This window comes from Triticum urartu, chromosome 3A (genome assembly GCF_056163025.1).
Source record: "Triticum urartu cultivar PI428250 chromosome 3A, HENAU_Tu73, whole genome shotgun sequence".
In the NCBI taxonomy this organism is placed as follows: Eukaryota; Viridiplantae; Streptophyta; class Magnoliopsida; order Poales; family Poaceae; genus Triticum; species Triticum urartu.
The window spans coordinates 27517057-27538965 of record NC_141875.1 but is presented as its reverse complement, the minus strand read 5'-3'; the positions used below and the strand labels follow the sequence as shown (position 1 = coordinate 27538965).

At 48.4% G+C, this 21909-nt stretch overlaps 1 pseudogene; it reads right to left on the bottom strand.

Moving 5' to 3' along the window:
• Positions 1-16020: 16020 nt before the first annotated feature.
• Positions 16021-17807, bottom strand: LOC147978125 (uncharacterized; annotated as a pseudogene).
• Between the last annotated feature and the right edge of the window lie 4102 nt (positions 17808-21909).

Sequence of the window (21909 nt, the reverse complement as noted above, 5' to 3'; positions counted from 1 at the left end):
TGTACCTCCAGTACTACCTCGACTTGTACCGCTACGCACCATAGCTGAGGCGGCTCTCTTCCGTGATTGCTGAGGCGGCGAAGACGGCTGACGTGGCTGAGTTGGAGGAGGAGGAGTGGCCTGAAGCTGTGCCGGACTTGGAGGAGGAGTGGCCTGATGCTTTGCCGGACTTGGAGGAGGAGGAGTGGCCTGAAGCTGTGCCGGACTTGGAGGAGGAGTCGCCTGACGCGTTGGTGGACTTGGAGGAGCGGGAGTCTGCTGACTCGGTGGCGGACTACGACGAGGAGTCGGATGACGCGGTGTCGGTGTCCTTCGAAAGATGATGCAATCCTTTCTCCATAGGATGATACGATGGTTGGCCTCTCCTAGTGTGTGCTCATCGTCACCTCCAGGAATGTCAAGCTCTAGCCCCGAATATTGGTCCACCACCTCATCAACCAAGACACGAGCATAGCCCGCTGGAATCGGGTTGCAATGGAAGGTTGCCTCGGGGGGATTTGTAAAAGCAAGGGCGTCCACCACCTTCATGGATATGTTCTTCATTTTGAAGTGTAGCTTGCAGTTAGTGTTCTCCATGATGTCATCCACTGGGTAGCTATGCAGCAATGCGTCGCCCGGGGCGGAACCCACGCTGCTTCTCGGCATGGATGGGATGGTGCTATCCAATGGTGGATCATCCGCTAGCTGCTGAGACCCCCTTTGCTGGCTAAGTGAGTCGATCTGCTCCTGCTGCCGCTGGAATTTGACTGCCAAGTCCGCGTGTGCTGATTCTAGGCCTTGAAGGCGTTCATAGTCTAGCTTCCTCTGCTCCTCCTCCATCTTCCTCTTCTTCTCCTCCGCAATCTTCTTTCTTGCATGGGTTCTGTAGTCGGTGTTCCAGTCCAAAAACCCCTCATACCACGGAATAGCGCCCATGCCTCATGTTCTTCCCGGGTGTTCAGGATTTCCCAGGGCACGCGTAAGCTCGTCGTTCTCTCTGTTGGGCTCGAACAACCCCGATCGAGCCTCTTCTATTGCAACAAGTAGCTTATCTTCGGCTCCGTCCAGACATGCCTTCTTCGAAACTTTGCCTGTCTTCGGGTCCAACTCCCCCCCATGCGCATAGAACCAAGTCCTGCACCTGGGGGGCTAGCTCAATGTTTCTGGAGTGACACCTGCATCCAGCATCTCTTTCTCAGACTTATCCCACTTAGGCATTCCCACCGCATAGCCACCTGGCCCTAGCTTATGGAACTTATCCTTTTTTGCGGCATTGGCCTTGTTTATTCTCGACCGTTCCTTAGATAATTCCGAATCCTTGAATTTCACGGAATCGTCCGAATGAGCACTTTGGTTCTCTAGCGTTCCCTCGAATACTGGAGTCTTCCTTCCTCCGTTGACGTACTTGGCCCATTCACAAATCTTGTGGTTCTTGAATGCAACCGCCATCTTCCTAAGAGCAGCGTCCTTGACTTTCTCCACATCTGCATCTGTGAAATGATCTGGTAGGGTGAAATGTTCCATGAGTGTTTCCCAAAGCAGAAGTTTTTGTCTGTCGTCGACAAAAGTAACTCCTGGACGTGGCTTTGCTGGCTCTCTCCATTCTTGAAGGGAGATCGGGAGTTGGTCCTTCACAAGAACTCCGCATCTACGAATGGACTTGTCTGCAATCTTCTTAGGCGCTAATGGTTCTCCATTAGGTTTGATGGCCTCGATATTGTACTTTACGCCCTCCTTCAACTTTTTGTTCGGGCCACGTTTCCTGTTTCCTGAAGATTTGCTCGATCTGGATGGCTGAAAGAAGAAAGATCGATTCGTTAATATATCTTCAAGTCATTTAAAACATGTGATGATCACCAGATGCCTGCTTATATAAATATATATACCTCGCCGGTCTTTGTTGTTTCAAGATCAACATTTTCTTCGCCATGTTCATAGTTTATGACTTCATCAATTCGGTCGTCGCGATCGAATATCATATCACCCTCCCCGGTGTTGTTTAGATATTTGGAGCCGTCATAATCTTCTAATTCTGATCATTATCTGGCCCGCGAGGATTGCGTATGATATTGAACAGGGCCTCTTCTCCCTCTCTGCCGGTATTGTCCGCCATTGGTTTTGTTTAACTAGTCCAAAAGAAATATAAAACAATTTAGTATTCAAATTATATCGTCTCGAATAATAGATATAATCTCGAATACATCATCTCGAATAATAGATATAATCTTGAATACATCGTCTCAAATAATAGATATAATCTCGAATACATCGTCTTGAATAATAGATATAATCTCGAATACATCGTCTCGAATAATATATAATCTCGAATACATTGTCTCGAATATTATATATCGAATACATCACTGGCTAGGTAGCTAATAAAGATCGAATACTACAGAAGAATCTAGGACACTCGCGGTTCCTGCGGCGCGGGCGGTGGACACCCAAAGAGAAGGAACCCTCACAGGATCATAGCTAAAGTGAGATCCCTGAAGAAACTGCCAGGTATTGGAGAACCTGCCGCCCTCTAACGCAACCATGTAGAGATGAACGTGCTCGTCCTCCTCCTGACACGGCGACGTACCACCGCCGGTGGGGCCGGCTCCCTCCGTACCGAAACTGGCCCACGCAAACGCCACCAAACGAGATCAGGGTCGACGACGGGACCCGGGGCCGGGTTCCTCATCAAGCGGCGCGCCCCTCCAGGAAGCACCTCCCAGTGCCAGCCCGGCAGAGCCCAGTCCCGAACATGGGTCAGCCGGACGTCGTCGCGGACGGGTCGACGGCGAGGATGCGGGCCGGGCATCGTCGAGAACAAATACTAGCTATATGCCCGCAAAAAGTAACATTTTTTTAATGATTGGATTTTGATAACTAAAATTTCTAACATTTCTATATAATTAAAATTCCTATAACATTTCTAACAATGCTATATAACTAACATTTCTAATATTTCTATAACTAAAAAACAGAAATTTTTTTTATAACATTTCAATATATATAACTAACATTTGTATAGCATTTCTAATATTTCTATAACTAAACAAAAGAAAATTTTCTAACTTTTTTATAACTATTTCTATAACGAAAAAACAGAAAAATTTCTAACAATTCTAACTTTTTTATAACTATTTCTATAACTAAAAAACAGAAAAATTTCTAACAATTCTAGCATTTCTATAACATTTCTAACAATGCTATATAACTAACTATTTCTATAACTAAAAAAAGAAAAACTTCTAACATTTTTATAACTATTTCTATAACTAAAAAACTAAAAAAAAATATGTGTGTGTGTGTGCTCACCGGCGAGGCGAGAGGCGGCGGGGGGCGGCGACGGGGACGGCGACGGGCGCAGCGACGACGGGGATGGCGACGACGGGGACAGGGACGGGGCGGCGGCGACAGGGACGGGGACGTACGGGCCGGGGCGGCGACGACGGGGACGGGGCAGCGATGACGGGAACGGGGACGACGCGGGACGGGCCGGGACGGGGCGGTGGTGACGACGGGGACGGGGACGACGGGGCGGCGACGACGGGGACGGGGCGGCGACCAGGGATATGGAGACGGGGGCGGCGGGCGACGGGGCAGAGGAGAAGAAGCAGATGAGAAACTGAAATTTTTGAAGTGTTTAGTTATATAGGATGGACCTTTAGTACCGGTTGGAGTCACCAACCGGTACTAAAGGCCTGTTTTGGCCAGGACAAGCGGCGGGAAGCGCACCCCCTTTAGTACCGGGTGGTGGCTCCAACCGATACTAAAGGCCCCCCCTTTAGTACCGGTTGGTGCCACCACCCGGTACTAAAGGGGTTGCGCTGGCGCAGGTGCGGTACGGCAAGTTTAGTCCCACCTCGCTAGCCGAGGGGCGTCCACACTGGTTTATAACCCCCTGTGCGGTAGCTCTCTCGAGCTCCTCTCCAAAGCAGGCCTACTGGGCCTACATGTTCTGTGCTGCCCTATGGGCCTACTGGGCCTTTGCGGGCCTGCATCCTGGCCCAACAATAGGTTGGGTTTCTAGTCGTATGCAGGCCGCTCTGGCCCAGTAGGCGGGCTTTTTTTTTTATTTTTTTGCTTTATTTAATTTTGAGTTTTTTTTGTGCATTTAGAGTTTCTTTGTGAATATTTTTGCTTTAGGTACAAAAAATTACAAACTTTCTGTTAGTGCCCGTAGTTTTCAAATTTGAATAGTTTAAATTTTGAATTATTTAAAATTAGTGTGAATCACTAGTTTGTGAATAACTTAACTTTAAAAATCGGTAAAGGCATGAAAGAATTTGTTTGCACATAAAATTTCTTCGCGTTTCAAATGCCAAAACACATAACTACCCTAACTATTACAGAGATTCCCTCCTGGGTGTGAAATACAGGAGAAAGTGATGATAGTGAAGCCGATCACATCCCAGATCTTTGGGTGTGAAACTTTTTGTTCGCGTGTGTCCCTTTGCGCCGTAACCATGGAAAATCTTCATCATTTAACGCGATGCTCGGGTCAATATTCACTGTGAATGGAGCAATTTCATCAAACCTTTCATAATCTTCTGACATGTCTGTCTTGTCATCCACTCCCACGGTGTTTTTCTTCCCAGAAAGAACTATGTGCCGCTTTGGCTCATCGTACGATGCATTCACTTCCTTATCTTTTCTTTTTCTTGGCTTGGTAGACATGTCCTTCACATAGAAAACCTGTGCCACATCATTGGCTAGGACGAATGGTTCATCTGCATACGCAAGATTGTTGAGATCCACCGTTGTCATTCCGTACTGCGGGTCTTCCGTTACCCCGCCTCGTGTCATATTGACCCATTTGCACCGAAACAAAGGGACCTTCAAACCACGTCGATAGTCAAGTTCCCATATGTCCTGTATATAACCATAATATGTTTTCTTTCTCGTCTTGGTTTCTGCATCAAAGCGGACACCACTGTTTTGGTTCGTGCTCTTCTTATCTTGGGCGATCGTGTAAAATGTATTACCATTTATCTCGTACCCTTTGAAAGTCATTATATTCGAAGATGGTAACTGGGACAGCAAGTACAGGTCATCTTCAATAGAGGTGTCATGCATGGTACGTGTCTGCAACCAGCTGGCGAAACTCCTGGTTTGTTCACGTGTAATTCAGTCATCAGACCGCTCCGGGTGTTTCGAGCGTAGCAAATTCTTGTGTTCATCCATATACGGAGCCACCAAGGCGGAATTCTGTAGAACTGTGTAGTGTGCTTCGGTGAGAGAATGTTCGTCCCTACATATTATTTGCTCCCCTCCTAGCGTGCCTTTTCCATCCAGTCTGCCCTTATGCCGCGATTCAGGAACACCAATCGGCTTAAGGTCAGGAATAAAGTCAATACAAAACTCAATGACCTCCTCATTTTCATGGCCCTTGGAGATGCTTCCTTCTGGCCTAGCACGGTTATGAACATATTTCTTTAAGACTCCCATGAACCTCTCAAAGGGGAACATATTGTGTAGAAATACAGGACCCAAAACGTTAATCTCTTTGCATAGGTGAACTAGGACGTGCCTCATGATGTTGAAGAAGGATGGTGGGAACACCAACTCGAAACTGACAAGACATTGCACTAAATCATTCTCTAACCTTGGTATGATTTCTGGATCGATTACCTTCTGAGAGATTGCATTGAGAAATGCACATAGCTTCACAATGACTAATCGAACGTTTTCCGGTAGAAGCCCCCTCAATGCAACCGGAAGCAGTTACGTCATAATCATGTGGCAGTCATGAGACTTTAGGTTCTGGAACTTTTTCTCTGCCATGTTTATTATTCACTTTATATTCGATGAGAAGCCAGACGGTACCTTAATACTGAGCAGGCATTCAAAGAAGATTTCCTTCTCTTCTTTGGTAAGAGCGTAGCTTGCATGACCCTGATGTATGCCGTCTTTTCCGTGCATACGTTGCTAGTCCTCCCGTGCCTCAGGTTTATCTTTTGTCTTCCCATACACGCCCAAGAAGCCAAGCAGGGTCACACAAAGATTCTTCGTCACGTGCATCACGTTGATTGCGGAGCGGACCTCTAGGTCTTTCCAATAGGGCAGGTCCCAAAATATAGATTTCTTCTTCCACATGGGTGCGCGTCTGTCAGCGTCATTCGGAACAGGTTGTCCACCAGGACCCTTTCCAAAGACCACCTTCAAATCCTTGACCATATCATGTACATCAGCACCAGTACGGTGGCTAGGCTTCGTCCGGTGATCCGCCTCACCTTTGAAATGCTTGCCTTTCTTTCTTATGGGATGCCTGCTTGGAAGAAATCGACGATGTCCCAGGTACACATTCTTCTTACAATTAGCCAAATATATACTGTCGGTATCGTCCAAACAGTGCGTGCATGCGCGGTATCCCTTGTTTGTCTGTCCTGAAAGGTTACTGAGAGCAGGCCAATCATTGATGGTCACGAACAGCAACGCCTTTAGGTCAAATTCTTCCCCCATGTGCTCATCCCACGCACGTACACCTGTTCCATTCCACAGTTGTAAGAGTTCTTCAACTAATGGCCTTAGGTACACATCAATGTCGTTGCCGGGTTGCTTTGGGCCTTGGATGAGCACTGGTATCATAATGAACTTCCGCTTCATGCACAACCAAGGAGGAATGTTATACAAACATAGAGTCACAGGCCAGGTGCTATGGGTGCTACTCTGCTCCCCAAAAGGATTAATGCCATCTGCGCTTAGACCAAACCATAGGTTCCTTGCGTCATCTGCAAACTCCTTCCCGTACTTTCTTTCGATTTTTCTCCACTGCGACCCGTCAGCGGGTACTCTCAACTTTCTGTCTTTCTTACGGTCTTCTCTGTGCCATCGCATCGCCTTGGCATGCTCTTTGTTTTGGAACAAACGTTTCAACCGTGGTATTATAGGAGCATACCACATCACCTTGGTAGGAATCTTCTTCCTGGGGCGCTCGCCCTCGACATCACCAGGGTCATCGCGGCTGATCTTATAGGGCAATGCACCATATACCGGGCAAGCGTTCAAATCCTCGTACTCACCACGGTAGAGGATCCAATCATTAGGGCATGCATGTATCTTCTGCACCTCTAACCCTAGAGGGCAGACAACCTTCTTTGCTTCGTACGTACTCTCGGGCAATTCGTTGTCCTTTGGAAGCATATCCTTTATCATTACCAGCAACTTTCCAAATCCCTTGTCAGATACACCATTCTCTGCCTTCCATTGCAGCAATTCCAGTGTGGTGCCCAGCTTTTTCTTGTCACCTACGCAATTCGGGTACAACAATTTTTTGTGATCCTCTAACATGCGCTGCAACTTCTTCTTCTCCAAATCACTTGCGCAATTTCTCTTTGCATCGGCAATGGCCCGACCTAGATCATCAATGGGATCATCCGATGCCTCTTCTTCAGCTTCTTCCCGCATTGCCGGCTCAGCTTCTTCCCGCATCACCGGCTCAGCTTCTTCCCTCATTGTTGTATCATCGTATTCAGGGAACCCATGGCCAGGATAGCTGTCGTCGTCCTCTTCTTCTTCATTGTCTTCCATCATAACCCCTCTTTCTCCATGCTTGGTCCAAACATTATAGTGGGGCATGAAACTGGACTCAAACAGGTGGACGTGAATGGTTCTTGACGTAGAGTAATTGTGACCATTCTTACAGCCAGCACATGGACAAGGCATAAAACCATCCGCTCGCTTGTTTGCCTCAGCTGCAAGCAGAAAAGTACGCACGCCATTAATGAACTTGGGAGAGCATCGGTCAGCGTACATCCATTGCCGGCTCATCTTCAATACACAGCACCGAAAACATCAAATTAATACAATACATAAAGTTCATACATAAAGATCATACAACACTTAAATGCAACAAACAAATAACTCTCTAGCTAAAGAATTTAAATGCAACAACAAATGCGATCAAGATCGCAACTAAGGTAACAATTGATCCAACAGCATAATGATACCAAGCCTCACCATGAATGGCATATTTTCTAATCTTTCTAATCTTCAAGTGCATTTTCTCCATCTTAATCTTGTGATCATCGACGACATCGGCAACATGCAACTCCAATTCCATCTTCTCCCCCTCAATTCTTTTCAATTTTTCCTTCAAATCCTCGTTTTCTCTTTCAACTAAATTTAACCTCTCGACAATAGGGTCGGTTGGAATTTCCGGTTCAACTACCTCCTACATACAAATATCTATGTCAACTTGATGGGCATAATTTGTCATAAACACGAAATGCAATGAATAGTTTTAAAAGAGAATATACCACATCCGAATCATAACCCGGACGAGGGCGGACGGGGACGGATATCAAAACCATGGCACTATGTATAACAAACAACGTATGGGTAAGATAATTATACGAGTAACTATATATCCAAATCACAAAAACATCAATTTTTTATATAAAACTTCATGAACAAGAGGCTCACCACAAGGTGGTGCCGGCGACGGGACATTGCGAGCGATCGACGATGGTTACGACGGGGATTTAGAAGGTACTAAGTAAACCACACCTACATATGCAAACTAAGTGTTATTTTTGACCTCAAATTGCATATAAATCAAATACTAGCACATATATATAATTCCTCCCTAATTACTAAACTCAAAAATCAATCACTATATAAAGCATTGCACGAGCTAATCTAGCAATGAGAGATGAAAGGAAAAAGATGCTAACCTTTGTGATCATTTGAATGGATGGGGGCCTTCAAATCTTAACAAACTTTGGGCAAAATGTGTGATGAGCTTGAGAGGAAGAGGTAAAAGAACAGAGAGGAGAGGGGAAAGGGGAAGAACAGAGCTAGCTCGGGTGGACGAAGGGTCTATGTAGGACGACCTTTAATACCGGTTCGTGATACGACCCGGTACTAAAGGTGCTAGAGGGGCCCCGGACTGACAACATCCTGCCACCACTCACTTTAGTACCGGTTCGTGGCACGAACCGGTGCTAAAGGTTCGCCACGAACCGGTAGTAATGAGAGCGGCCGGCTAGCCGTTGGAACCGGCACTAATGCACACATTAGTGCCGGCTCAAATTCAAACCGGCACTAATGTGCTTCACGTTTGACCCTTTTTGTACTAGTGCATATTGGGCATCAAGATCTATAGAGATAGATCAAGACGCTTAATTGGACTTTCACAAAGCACATACCTTGACAAAGTTTTGAAGAAGTTCAAAATGGATCAAGCAAAGAAAGGGTTCTTGCCTGTATTACAAGGTGTGAAGTTGAGTAAGACTCAATGCCCGACCACTGCAGAAGATAGAGAGAAAATGAAAGATGTTCCCTATGCTTCAGCCATAGGCTCTATCATGTATGCAATGCTGTGTACTAGACCTGATGTGTGCCTTGCTATAAGTCTAGCAGGGAGGTACCAAAGTAATTCAGGAGTGCATCACTGGACAGCGGTCAAGAACATCCTGAAATACCTGAAAAGGACTAAGGATATGTTTCTCGTTTATGGAGGTGACAAAGAGCTCATCGTAAATGGATACGTTGATGCAAGCTTTGACACTGATCCGGACGATTCTAAATCGCAAACCGGATACGTCTTTACATTGAACGGTGGAGCTGTCAGTTGGTGCAGTTCTAAACAAAGCGTTGTGACGGGATCTACATGTGAAGCGGAGTACATAGCTGCTTCGGAAGAAGCAAATGAAGGAGTCTGGATGAAGGAGTTCATATCCGATCTAGGTGTCATACCTAGTGCATCGGGTCCAATGAAAATCTTTTGTGAAAATACTGGTGCAATTGCCTTGGCGAAGGAATCCATATTTCACAAGAGAACCAAACACATCAAGAGACGCTTCAATTCCATCTGGGATTTACTCCAGGTGGGAGACATAGAAATTTGCAAGATACATACGGATCTGAATGTTGCAGACCCGTTGACTAAGCCTCTTACACGAGCAAAACATGATCATCACCAAGGCTCCATGGGTGTTAGAATCATTACTGTGTAATCTAGATTATTGACTCTAGTGCAAGTGGGAGACTGAAGGAAATATGCCCTAGAGGCAATAATAAAGTTATTATTTATTTCCTTATAACATGATAAATGTTTATTATTCATGCTAGAATTGTATTAACCAGAAACATAATACATGTGTGAATACATAGACAAACGGATTGTCACTAGTATGCCTCTACTTGACTAGCCCGGTGATCAAAGATGGATATGTTCCCTGACCATAGACGTGAGTTGTCATTTGATTAACGGGGTCACATCATTAGGAGAATGATGTGATTGAAATGACCCATTCCGTTATCTTAGCACCCGATGGTTTAGTATGTTGCTATTGCTTTCTTCATGACTTATACATGTTCCTATGACTATGAGATTATGCAACTCCCGTTTACCAGAGGAACACTTTGTGTGCTACCAAGCGTCACAACGTAACTGGATGATTATAAAGGTGCTCTACAGGTGTCTCCAAAGGTACTTGTTGGGTTGGCGTATTTCGAGATTAGGATTTGTCACTCTGATTGCCGGAGAGGTATCTCTGGGCCCTCTCGGTAATGCACATCACTTAAGCCTTGCAAGCATTGCAACTAATGAGTTAGTTGCGGGATAATGTATTACGGAACGAGTAAAGAGACTTGCCGGTAACGAGATTGAACTAGGTATTGAGATACCGACGATCGAATCTCGGGCAAGTAACATACCGATGACAAAGGGAACAACGTATGTTGTTGTGCGGTTTGACCGATAAAGATCTTCATAGAATATGTGGGAGCCAATATGAGCATCCAGGTTCCGCTATTGGTTATTGACCGGGGACGTGTCTCGGTCATGTCTACATAGTTCTCGAACCCGTAGGGTCCGCACGCTTAACGTTACCATGACAGTTATATTATGAGCTTACATGTTTTGATGTACCGAAGATTGTTCGGAGTCCCGGATGTGATAAAGGACATGACGAGGAGTCTCGAAATGGTCGATACATGAAGATTGATATATTGGAAGCCTATGTTTGGATGTCGGAAGTGTTCCGGGCGAAATCAGGATTTTACCGGAGTACCGGGAGGTTACCGGAACCCCTCGGGAGCTTAATCGGCCTACATGGGCATTAGTGCAAATGGAGGGAAGCAAGGGGAGTGTGGGGCGCCCCCCCCCAAGGCCCAAACCGAATTGGTTTAGGGCAAGGGGGCCGGCCCCCTCTTTCCTTCTTCCCCTCCCTCTTTCCTTCTCCCGAATCCTATTCCAACTAGGAAAAGGGGGAGTCCTACTCCCGGTGGGAGTAGGACTCCTCCTGGCACGCCCTCTCCCTGGCCGGCTGCACCCCCCCCTTGCTCCTTTATATACGGGGGCAGGGAGGCACCCCAGAGACACAAGAATGTATCAAGTTGATCTTTTAGCCATGTGCGGTGCCCCCCTCCACCATAGTCCACCTCGATAATACTGTAGCGGTGCTTAGGCGAAGCCCTGCGTCGGTAGAACATCAACATCGTCACCACGACGTCGTGCTGACGAAACTCTCCCTCAACACTCGGCTCGATCGGAGTTCGAGGGACGTCATCGGGCTAAACGTGTGCTGAACTTGGAGGTGCCGTACGTTCGGTACCTTATCGGCCGGATCGTGAAGACGTATGACTACATCAACCATGTTGTGCAAACGCTTCCGCTTTCGGTCTGCGAGGGTACATGGACAACACTCTCCCCTCTCGTTGCTGTGCATTAGCATGATCTTGCGTGTGCGTAGGATTTTTTTTGAAATTACTACGTTCCCCAACAGCCAAAGGCCTTTAACCTCGCTCTGCATCGTCCCTTGGCACAGCTGGTGGTACAAAGACTTGACGGAAAACTTCCTGGACTCATTTAGGCGCCAAGATACCCTATCTTTCTCCTCGGAAAGCGACATGGGGGATACGAGGTCCAGCAAAGCGATCCACTTTGCGATTTCCTGCTCATTCAGATTGCGACAAAAAGCAATGGCCTATGGGGTTGCCAAAGCCTCTGCCACCCTTTGGTTTGGCGACGGGTGGAGCGACGGTTGCGGACAGAGAACTTGGATCCGAGGTCAAAAGTGGGTCTGAAGGCCTGAAGGTCTTGCCAGAAAGGGGAGCCCCTAGTTTCCCTTCAAAGAAGTTCCCATTAGGGAAGTACTTAGTCCGTAAGATGTCAGCCCACAGACCTGTCGCCCCTTGCGAGAGCTTCCAGATCCATTTACACATGAGCGCAATGTTTTGCAGTCTGGTATTGATGATCCCTAATCCTCCCAAGGATTTTGGCCTACACACCGCTGCCCATCTTACCATGTGGTATTTGCGCTTAAGGCCCGAGCCTTCCCAGAAGAATTGGGCATGTGGCGTGTCCAACTTGGCATGAACCCCTTCTGCCAAAAGGAAAAGGCCCATAGCAAACATGGGAAGCGAGGAAAGGCTCGAGTTGGTGAGAACCAATCTAGCGGCAGAGGACATGTACTTGCCTCGCCAGGGGCTCACCTTCTTTCCCGCCTTCCCCATTAATGGGGCCCACTCGTCTATCGTCACTCACCGTGGCGCTAGAGGCAGCCCCAGATACGTAAAGGGGAATTTACCCACTTTACAATTAAGGAGGTCGGCGATGCGATGCCCCTCCTCACTGTCTATACCCATAGACAGCACTTCGCACTTGTGAAAATTAATTTTGAGACCGGACATCCGTTCGAAACTTAACAGCAGAGCCTTCACCGTAGCGATATTGTGGATGTTCGGCTGAAACAGTAGCAGAGTATCATCTACGTACTGCAGGTGCGAGATCCCCTCGGGGATCAGGTGGCCGACCACTCCCTCGATGTGGCCTGCCTCGGTCGCCTTGCGCAGCATTGCCGCGAGGGCATCTAGCATGAAGTTGAACAGGAGCGGAGACATGGGATCGCCCTAACGCAGTCCCCGCTTGTTTCGGAAGAAATTCCCTATTTCTCCGTTTACTGAAATAGCTGTCTGGCCACCCGAGACCAGCTGCATAATTTGTTGCACCCCCATGGCCGAGAAACCTCGGCTCAAAAGGATTTGACGCAAAAAATCCTAATTCACTCAATCGTACGCTTTCTCGAAGGCTAATTTCAGGAGTATGGCCGGTTCCTTAGTGCGTTTTAGTTCATGGATGACCTCCTGAAGCGCAAGGGATCCCTCCAAGATGTTTCGGCCACATATGAAGGCCGTTTGGGTACGGCTAATGGTTCGATGCGCTATTGGGACTAGACGGGAGGTAGTGGCTTTCGAGCAGATCTTGAACGGCACATTGATGAGCGCTATCGGCCTAAACTGACGGATGTTATCTGCTCCTCCCACTTTAGGGATCAGCGAGAGGATCCCAAAATTTAGCCTAGAGATATCTACCGTACCACGCATGAAGCCATTACACACATCGAAAACTGGCCCCTGCAGGATCGACCAGAAGTTCTTGAACATGGCCATAGGCCATCAGTCCGGGCCTGGGGGCGCCATGTCGGTTTTCATGCTCTTGAGAGTCGTGTCGATTTCCTCGGGCAAAAAGGCGAGCCCCAGCTCCTCATTTTCCCGGTCCGTGACAAGCTGGGAGGGATCCCATAAGTCAGCACGTACCCCGGCACGCTGCTCTTCGCTCGTCCCCATAAGATGAATGTAGAAATTGTAAACATGACGCATAATGGCCTCCTGCGACAGCAGTAGACCATGATCGGATTGAAGGCGGAGGATTGCACATCGTCGCCGACGCCCGTTGGCCTATGCGCGGAAGTACTTAGTGTTCACGTCCCCTTTAAGGGTCCACTTTAGGCCTCCCCGACGCCTCTAGTACTCCTCCTCCACCCGCAGCAAGGACTGAACTTGGTTCTCCAACGTGTAACGTCGAGCCCACTCTTGTGCTAAGAACGGCCGCGCGTCCTCCTGGTGGTCGAGGCTAGCGATCTTGGCAACAATGCCTTCTCGTAGCGCTCTGTCCTGCCTACCCAAGTTGGCGCCGCAACCCTTGAGGCTAGCCCGAAGGCGGCTCCCTGCCGTGATCCAGAGATCCATGGGACCCCGTTGTTGACCCACCTGGCCAACACTTGCCTGCCACTTCTCGCAAAAAATGGAGTCAAAATCAAGGTTTTCAAACCACGTCGTCTCGAAGTAAAACCGAGGACTACATCGGATCCTTTCCTCCCCTAAGGCAAGGATTAGGGGCACATGATCCGACCCTATCCTGGTCTCAGCAACAAGTGAGCAGAGCGGGAACATAAATTCCCACTCAGGGGAAATGAACACTCTGTCCAGCACCGATCGCACCGGATCCAGTTGCTTGTTCGTCCAAGTGTAGCGTGCCCCTGATCTGGCTACTTCCCTAATAGCCATCGAGGCCATCGCGTTGTTGAACATAGAGACCCTAGTCCAATTAATGTTGTTGTTGTTCTTATCCGTACCCTAACGGATAAGATTAAAATCGCCCCCACCACCAGGGGCGTGAGCGTGGTGCTTACCGCAAGCACCTTCACTTGCACTTCGGACGGAAGCTCTGCCGAACGCGCGTGATCCGCTGGCCCGTAGACCTGGATCACCACCAGCTCGCTCTGAGACTGACGATGGCGAATGTGCCCGGCCAGGAAAAAGGTGCCAACGTCCCACGCGACCACCTCGTAGACTGCTTGATCAAAGCCCAGCAGCATACCCCCGGAGTGCCCATTAGCAGCAAGGTGATACCAAGAGAACCTCTCTAGGGGATCGATCAGCAGCAGATCATGATGCCAAAAGTCAGACTGAATGGTTTACTGCAGAGCGACTATATCAATCCCTTATCTACGCATGTAATCCTTCAACTGGGATCGCCGACCCACATCTATAGGATTCTGTTCCGGAGACGGATGCCCCTAGAGGACACCGCTTTGGACACGCGCCTCGCCTTGACCCTGCAGGGCGAGGGAGGAGGGGCAACCCCTATTGCCAACACCTCCTCATTGGGCCGAGACGCTAGAGCCTGCGAGGCCCCTGCCTCCTGCTCTAGCTGGTCAGCGCGCGCAGCAGCCGCAACTGCGATCGCCGCTTGAGCCTGCTCTGTTGCACGCAACAGAGGCAACATCTCACGCATACCCCCCAAGCTCGACGCGTCTACACCGCTCGCCCGTAGCACCTCACTAAGATGATCGTCAGTAAAGGACTGCAGAATCGTAAAGCGAGGGGGAGGGTTACCTGATGTCTCGAGATTCTTCTGCGCTTGGATGAGCTAGGCCTGCTGCAACACCGGCAGGCCAGCCTTAGCGCCCCTGGAGCGCGAGCTAGAGCGAACAGGGGCCGCGGACACCGCCTTGGATCGCTTGGCCTGCACAATCGGGGCCGCCTTGGAAGCCTCCTGGAGCAGGGCGTCGACGATGGGCTGCGCAAGGGGAGCAGCGAGCGCCATCACCGACTGGCGCGGCGTCGGCGGCGCACCCAGCGACTCCATGGATTTGATCCCGTCCGCAACCATCTTGCGCCCTGTGAGCTTCTTCGCCTGCCTCACGGATCCTCTCTTGCTACCTCCCTGCCCACCCGAAGCCGGCGAGCCAGCCAAGAATGGGAGGACGGTGCTCGCAGACAGCTGGATTGGCGTGCGCTCGCACGTTGGGACTCCTGTGTCGCAAGAAGTCGTGATCCCCTTGTCGGCCACCGCCTGGGAGGGCACCATGCCCAAGTTTGAGTCGTACTGGTCAGTCACCTCCATGGCTGTTTCCCCCGCCGCAGAGGGGGCGAGGATTTGGCACTGCTGGGCCGGCGGCTGGCCAGCACCCCGGATACCGAGCTTCTCCCAAGCCGCCGTGTCGATGGAGTCGTCCTCCATGCTCGCGTCTGGGTCCTTGTCGTGCTCCTTGTCTTGAGTCTCGTCTTTGTCGCCGTGATCCGGGCTCTTGTTGTGACTTGGAGGCGGGGGTGGAGGCAGCGCCGGAGCACCGCGCCAGGGAGGGGTGAGCTCCGGCTCTAGCTTGATGAGGAAGCCTTCCCCGTTGAGCCAGAGCTGGACCGAACCCCGCAACTTCTCGGGCTTGCGGCAGGAGAAGTGCATCCGAACCAGACCGGAGTGAATCAAGGTCAGCTCGTCCACCACCACTGGGCGACCTAACATCGTCATCCCCGCCATCAGCCGATCCACCATACGGAGCTTGGGGGGATGCCCCAGAGCTTCACCGAGACCTCGGGCATCGCTTCTCCTTTGGGCTTGTCAGCAGCGGCGTCGTGGATGAGGGCGGTGATGCTGTTGATGGACAGAAACAGCTTCCCGCTTCGGGTTGCCATTCGCAGCATAGACGGGTCCGGGAAGACCACGGAGAAGGTGTCGTCGTCGATCTGGGCCACCTGCCAGTCCCACTCCCCCTCAAACAGGTGCGGCAGCTCCACTTCCAGAAGCTCCTTCGACAGCATGCCCAGGGCCGCAGAGAGGATGGCGGCGTTGACGCTGAACCCGCACTGAGCATCTTCAACTTCGTCTAGGAGTTGCAAGCAGAAGAAACCCCCTCCTTGGATGGCCTGCCCCATGGTCTGGAGAAGGAGCGGCTTGCCGCGGGAGGGGCAGTTCGCCGAGACGTGCCCCTCTTGGGAGAAGAGGATGCAGAGGGGCGCGAACTTGCAAGCGCTCTGGAAGTGCCCCGCCCGACCACACTTGAAACACTCTCCGTCATCGGCCTCCTCCACCGGGATTGGCTCGGCCGCCATGCCCTTGGAGGACCCCGCCTGCAGCGCGGCCGGCGGCTTGGAGGCATGCTGCCCCGCGGCCTTGAGCTTCTTCTTTTTCGGCGCGAAAGGGTCGCCGATGCGGTCGCCTTGGAACTGCGGCATTTCCTCGATGCGCTTGAGCTTGAGCCCTTTCCGCTTATGCTCCTCCTTCTTCCGCTTCTTGTGCTCCTGTTCCTTCAACCACCATGCCGGAGGCGGCCCCCAACCGCCCGATTCGCCACCGCGCGGCGCACCTTGCGCCTTGGCCTGCGCCCGAAGGTCACGCTCGCAGCCGCGTTCCGCCACCGGATCGAGAGGGGAAAGGGGCGCTTGTCCGCCCGTCGGTCGGCCTTGGAGCCCATGGTCACCACCTCGGCGAAGGAGCGCACGAGGGGCGGTGGAGGGGGAATGGGGAAGAGGGAGCGGGCGGAGTGACGAGAGCGTCTCGCTTCCGATTTGGTGGCTGGAAACCCTAGCTGCGGTACTCAGCCACTTCCAAAGCATGTTTGTGCATGCTGCCAGGAAATTTATACCTCAATTAAATTAGCTGCCAATTCGCGTGTAAACAACCATTTCTTCTTTATTCGTTCGGGTTGTTGTCTCACGGGCATTCTGAAGCACAGAATGCCCACCACAATTTGGATTAAGTCTGAACATCATACTTTCGCGGCATATTATCTGGTCCTAAATCTGTATACTGATCTTTTCTCATCAAAAGTTTCACCCCGATTTCCATTAGAGGAAACCGGAATTTGGTACAAAGTCCCGAGTACGAATTTCTCTAACAATGTGCTTTCTTTTCTATATTTCCTGACAAGTGGCCATATGTTTCTGACACTAGTTATTTTTCCTGGAGGTTGGAATAAGTTTCTCAGGAAGATAGGGGTTGACTGAATTAATTACAATGTTGCGTCAAAAAGGAATGGTAAGATGTGTGAAAGAATGTGCAAACAAAAAAGTGTGAACACTGAATTTTCTATCCGATCTCACATTCTCAGGGCACGAGTCATGACTTTGTCCATTGAATTAATTGATTGTTCGGATGACTTAAATATTCCTTTGAAAAAAACATGGAGCATTGGAAAACAGAGCTATCATCAGCTGAGTTTGGTCAATTGCACAACCATCCAAGATGAGCCAAAACCATCCCAGGAAAGCTCTAAGTAGCTTCATGACGGTTGGAACTGGACCTTATTTCGTACCTCCACCGCCATTACCTTCGGAAAGCCACTGATAAAGAACTTTCCGTGACACAAAAGCTAAGTGGGTGACTGTCTCCTATGCATCCTTGCCCCATAGATTTTTCAATTTTTTCATGTGAAAATCCGGAGTGCCGGTGAGTTGGAACTTGTAAGGCCAAAACTAGTCAACCATGATGTCTAAGCTCCGTAGTTCCATGGAAGTGCACTAGCATGGAATAGTCTGTCATTGTTGGTTCATTGCTGACGGATGGTCAAAATAGTTAGTGATCGATTCAACATAAATGGAGGTTTCAAACAGATATCTTTTTTACATGCAACTTCTCTTATAGCAATGGTCATGTACTGTACCATACACTGCCTTCTATATAACCCACCAGTCGGTCTCCATCCTATAAAACAATGTCCTAACAGTGGATCTCATCCATCAACTCCCATGACCCATCCCCCCCCCCCCCCCCCCCAACCCACACACGGCACACACCTTAACCTAAACCTCCCACCGTCCATGGCCCCACACGCCAACACCCAACATCTCATCCAAAGTTTTCGTATTGTACTTGGAGGTCGAAATCTAAATCAATTCTCATTGATCTTTCTTGGTGGATGAACCAAAACATAGTACTTTCGGAAAGCTCAATGAAATGCCAACTGAATTTATTTCATAGGACTAGGAAGCATGGGGAAATCTGCAGCATCAAGGATAGACGAAGCATGAGCAACATCAAAGTGCCCTTGTGCCAATAATAAATATCATCTGGCAAGGCCATCAAACATGGCTACTCGGGCAATTTCTGCAGGTGACACCACACATGTCTCCTGTTTTGGCTAACGATGATTCTTTTAAGAAAATGAGCATCAAGTGAAAAATTAGTACAACTTGTCTTTCTTATATATTATTAAAAGAAACTACTGTATCGCCTGGCCACAGTTGGTAGGCGTACTCTAGGGGCTTATTGTACTCTACTCATACAAAATTCAGGCAATACTATTTACTTAATTAATTCCTCCCTTAATAATATTGATATGTTGTTTCCTCATGAATTTGTAAACTGTTTTATTTTTATTCAAATAAGAAAAGTAGTACTATCAACCATACTTCTGATACTATGATAACGAAAAACATAGATATTCAAATCGAGAAAATGCAATTTTTGGCAAATTTTAAATTACATAAGAGATAAGCTATACCAAAAAATGATGATTTATCGGCATAGATATAAGGCATGCAACTGGCCTTGCTGACGCCTTATTAATAGGTTGGCCCTTTTAATAAAATACAAAACAATGAATAAAACTATAAGGGATAGCATGATGAAGATTACTTCTTAAACTATAAATTCGGCTAGGATAGCATGCGTGTCCTGGAGGATGTGGTCGTGACATGCCTTGGATTGATGTCCTTAAAGTACGGTGCGGCTGCGCACCCCACCATCGCCATGCAACCACCGTGAGATTGGCTCGGCACATCTGTGATGGCATTCAAAGTGAAGCCATATGAGGTGGTGTAAGCCGCCACATGGTGCCATGCCCTATGTGGTGGCGCTTTCTGTGTTTGTGTACATTTTTTCCAATAATGTATGTTTTCAACTTCAAATGTTTGGGTTGCGTACGTCTTTCAAATGTTGAGAAGAGACGTTAGATTATTTTAACGAATGTATTATTTTGATGCAACCCTAAAATCGTTAAAAGCTTACATCATTGAAAAATATTTATTTATTTACGGCGAATTTTTTTTTACGGATAAAGAAATTTAGTTGGCCGTAGATTTGGCGGACCACTGAAAGAGTCTCCCTTCACGTGACGCACCGTTGCCCCCTGAATGGTACCAACTCACCAGGGTTCATGTCCTAAAGTTGACCTTGGTGGTGCATTGGTTGGTGCAAACCCATTGAACATGTTCACGCCTGACGGTGACCCGATCATCACGTCGTAGGATCGAATCCAAAAGCGTAACTAGCTGCAAGCTATTGCGATAACTAGCTTTATACCTATCAAGGTTAGATGCAACTCGTAAGTTGGGGATGACCGACCAGAGCTATAAGAACTCCAACTCGCTGTTTGAACAATTGCAGAACCACAAACGGGACTAACCGACACAAAACGGTTAAAACCGTAGAGCACGAATTAGGGGGAACCAGAGGCTCCTTCTCGAGAATCACGATGAACTCACAAGAGCAAAGGTAGTAAGGATCTCTAGTAGTCTTGCTGCATCAGCTTGTAGCAGAATGGTTTGACAAAATGTTCTTAAAAGGGTGTGGGAGATGGTGTTTTATAGCAGGGATAACCCCACTTAGATAGGTGTGAAAAGGTTTAAAAATAACCAATTTTGCATGGATTTCTTGGAAGAATAAGCACTCAACTTTGAGAGTTATTGGAGAGCTCCTAAGGAATCCGTGAAGCCTTGAAAGTATGGACTCACAACTCCAAATGATGTGATATTTTTTGCATTGGAAAGTAAATAGCCCCGTATCTCCTCCAAACGGGTGTGACACATATGAGGTAAAAACTGACTGCAGTAGCTTCACTTGTAACTTGATTTCTGCAACTTTGTTCTTCAACTCGGTTTCTTCAAGAGCTCATAGGTTGTTGGATATCTTCCATGTGATACCTAAATTCAACCAGAAACAATAGAGATGAAAGCATAGTTGTGTTATCAATGTTACAAGATAACCTTAAGTTAGCATTCATCTGGTCACTTTTAAGTTTGGCACAACTTCTTATGTTAGGTCCATTGGTGGATGTTGTATCGAAGTTGGGATGCCCTCATCATGCATTTTATTGCACACATTTCAGCCCTTCTGACAATGTGTGTTCAATGGTTCCTGTGGCGACTTTGTTAATCTCAATACGACGTGAACAGTTTCTCACAGGTGCTCATAAGGATAGAGTGTGCGTGTGTGCATGCATTCATAAGAGGGAGTGTATGTTTGCGCATGAGCATATGTGTCTGTACTTTTTCCAATAAGGGTCTGCGTCTAGATTGTGTTAAAATAATCAACTTAGTTGTTGCCCTAAGTACGTCACGTTGAAATATTTTTATAGATCTTTGAAACTGAAACATGGTACGACAGACCGGCCAGTCCAACATCGACAGCCAGGCCCAGACCTGCGCGCCCCCCAAAATTGACTCAACGGCAGTCCTGCGCGCCTTAGGACTGATTTTCTGCCATCCAGCGTCAAGATGGAAATGGGGCCCGAAACCTGCGCCCCCGCGGGTTTTTTGCCCTATTAGGGGATGGGGATGGGTGTCTTTTCATCCCCGCAGGCTGTTGTTAGGCACATTATACAACCCGACATGTTTCGTGGGTTCACACCTGTTTCAATAGTCCCCGAACCCGAAACCTGACAATAGCCGGCAAAATAAGTTTAAATATGCCAATTTGTAGCTACTGTTATTATGAAATATGTTTATCTTTGTTGGTGAAATGGGGTATTATATTGTGCTAAAAAATGCTCCTTGTAGCTGCTGTTATTGCTCTTTTTGCTCAAGTTATGCTACTGAAAAATGCTCCTTGTAGCTGCCGAACCATGTAGTATTGTATTGTGTTGAAATTTGCTCTACGTTATATTGCTGAAATATGTGCTTTTTGCTGCTGAAATACTATTCTTTGTTGCAACTATGTTTGCTTGAATATGCCGATTTCTCCGTAGATTCCTCGTGGGTTTAGAAAACCCGACGGGTTTAGGAGACGGGCAAAAAATTAGCCCCGCGCATGGTGACGGGGATGCACTAGTAGAAAAACGACTTTTGGTACAGGTTCATAAGGACTTTTAGTGCCGGTTCAGGTCGCCCCCTTTAGTCCCGGCTCAACACGAACCGGGACCAAAGACCCACCACGTGGCACAAGGCGCACCGTGGTCTGGGTTTTTTTTTTAAATAAAGAAAAAAAGCCCGCCTACTGGGCCGGCACGGCCTGCATACGACTAGAAACCCAACCTCTAGTTGGGCCAGGATGCAAACCCGTACGGCCCAGTAGGCCCCATAAGACAGAAGACTTGCAATAGGCCCACAAAGGCCTACTTAGAGAGGAGCTCGACACGGTAGCCGCGGCGGGGCTTATAAACCGGTGTGAACTCCTCTCAACTAGCGAGATGGGACTAAATATTGTGCCTG